This window comes from Montipora foliosa, chromosome 1, assembly GCF_036669935.1.
Source record: "Montipora foliosa isolate CH-2021 chromosome 1, ASM3666993v2, whole genome shotgun sequence".
In the NCBI taxonomy this organism is placed as follows: Eukaryota; Metazoa; Cnidaria; class Anthozoa; order Scleractinia; family Acroporidae; genus Montipora; species Montipora foliosa.
The window spans coordinates 54,078,453-54,080,952 of record NC_090869.1 but is presented as its reverse complement, the minus strand read 5'-3'; the positions used below and the strand labels follow the sequence as shown (position 1 = coordinate 54,080,952).

Below are 2,500 nucleotides of genomic sequence, written 5' to 3'. Positions count from 1 at the left end.
AACAGCTACCCGGAGCATAAATTATTAGTGTTATTACCTTTTTCGAATTGGATTTGTATCAGCACCTTGTTTCTTGATGTGCTGCACGTATGTGCAAGAGATGATAAGTCTTTTTAAAGAGTAACATCCCGGACAACCGAAGCCTCTGGCGATTTACTTAAATTATCTTGATAACGTTAGGTTGCCTGAGGTGAGGTAAATAAATAATTATGTTGATAAGGTTAGGTTGCCTGAGGTAATAACAGGTGCTTCAAAATCGAGCGTCAAATTGTGAAACGTTACTGTCGAAGAGAGTTTCAGGTCCCATCCATGCTTAAACGATTTTCAAATTTTCCGTTTTCGAAATAAAACATATCAACGACAAGCGTTTTCCAATCTCGCTTTCCACCACCAGGCTTCTATAACGCTAAAAACGATGAAAAACAACGAATAAATCAAGTTTAATTTTCCAACGTCGTTTTCAAGGATGCTTTCGTTGGTACAACGTATTACAATGCTTGCAACAGATATTTAGCGGAAACCATTTCTTTACTAAACAAAGCAGGACAGCTTCTACTTAGTGAAGCAAGGTCATGCATCATATTTCTGTCCTTAAATTAAAAACTCGCCCAATAATTAGGTTTGTTTTGTAGCACAGGCTATTTTTTAGGAAGTATTTTTGCACTTCTAAGTCGCCTGGTTTAGTTTTCCTTCACATTTTCCTCGCCTTGGCCAAACTGATTACACAACATCGCTTCAGTACTTATCTTTGAACTTTTTGCGAACTTGCAGCTGTGTTTTAAAAACCTAATTAGTATTTCTTGGTTTCCTTTTCGTCCGTTTTCCCGCCACACTTTATCGCTAAATTGTACGATTTGTTCTCCATCTTGTCTTTCTTTAATCCTGAATAAAACTGAAGTCGAGATAACAGAAATGTGCGGAAGTCGCTCAGTTGAAACTACTTCGGTCTATTGAATTTGCGTCCGTATTTTTAATAATGTTCTCAATTGCTAACAGGCTTAAAAATAGAGCTTCAGTAACAATTTCAGGGGCACTCAACGGAGGTGTAAATCATAAGCATTTTCCATTTCCCTTCCCTATTCAAAACAAAGGAAAATGCAAATTATGCCTCTGAACGTCGGCTCTGTCCTTTTGTTGCTGCACAAACTAGCTTATTCAGCAGACAGTGTCCAGCAGCGGGGCCCGCTAATTTGAAAGTCTGCTTTTGTTGCTCGATTTAAATGTCTACAGATAAAATAAAAATCATACTCAGCTCCTTTTCTTGCGTTGTATTGTAATCATGGCACAGTCCTTGTTTTTCCCACTTGAAACGAACCTCGTCATGTGTATTCTAAAAACCGAAAAACTGAAAAAAATACGGGCCGTAACTTAAATTTGATTGGAGAAAATGAAATGATGACAGGTGGATGGCTAACTAGATAGCCATTCTCATTCAACTTTTCTTTCCGCCCTTAGCCTTCATCGTCCGTATTTGTTCCGTGTTAATTAACCAATCTTGGGAGTATTAGACTCGTATATTCTACTTGGTGAAATGACATAATTAACAATTATTCGAAAGCGAAGTGAATAAATACCGAGACGAAGTCGAGGTTTTTATTCACCGATATTCACCCGGAGGACGAGGATGACTACCAGTACGAGTTTTCCGTTCTGAGCACGCGCACTCCGAAAGATGTCGGTCTCCAAACCTTATGCGCATGCTCAGTACGGAAAACTGGTACTCGTTGTCGTCCTCGTCCTCCGATCTTAAGGTCGGGAGTCGGGGTGGTTTGGCAGTTATCAACCCTGACTCAGGTCCTATGTCGGCTGTGTTTCAGTCGATCTCATTCTCACTTCGAGGGTTTTTCTCTGGCCATGGGTACTCCGGTTTTCCTCCCTCATCAAAATCGACTCTCAGTGAATTACATCCGGCTTCGGGTGGCTACCTTCGATAGGGATAACCTCTGGTATCCTTCCCTTTCATTGAGGTAAATGAATAAAGTTACTATTATTATCTGTTTTATTGAATAACTTTTCAGTTTACAATTTGTTTTGAAACTTGCTGCGGACAGTGTCTGGGCAACAGTTCCTGGACTAAAAAAAATGTGTGTTTCATTGTCTTAAACTGTAAATTTTTTTGGTTAAGATTATTCATAAGTAGTATAAATAATCCATTAACATGAGTTCTTGTGAATAAAGTTCAACTAAGAAAATATTATCTATTTATATGTCTCTTCGTAAGTAATATAAATATTATATTAATAATCTATTTAAAATGAGCCCTTGTAAATGTCCTTTTAACAGTTTTTATGTTCTTGTAGTAAAATTATAATGTTTAATCAATCCTACCCGGTTATTGAGCTATAATCTTATTTCTCGCTCATCAATTTAAAGCATCTTGCAATGTTCAAGGAACTTGAAAGTATTGACTTTTGCATCTTCATAAGACACTCTCTTGCTCTTTTCTCTCCGAACAGTTCCTTCATCTTGTTTCGTACTTCAGGTGAGTATCCTCCCAACA

At 37.9% G+C, this 2,500-nt stretch overlaps 1 protein-coding gene across 3 annotated transcripts in view; it reads right to left on the bottom strand.

Annotated features, from left to right (window-relative positions):
- The window catches only part of LOC137979084 (histamine H2 receptor-like), a 5,280-nt gene extending 3,980 nt beyond the window's left edge, over window positions 1-1,300 (bottom strand). For 2 of the 3 annotated variants that reach the window (XM_068826258.1, XM_068826282.1), the window contains exon 1: window positions 38-509. The gene's annotated coding sequence lies outside the window, so the exon portion shown is untranslated. Of the gene's footprint in view, window positions 1-37; window positions 510-1,248 lie in introns of those variants that run through there. The other variant, XM_068826273.1, reaches the window with a different exon arrangement.
- Between the last annotated feature and the right edge of the window lie 1,200 nt (window positions 1,301-2,500).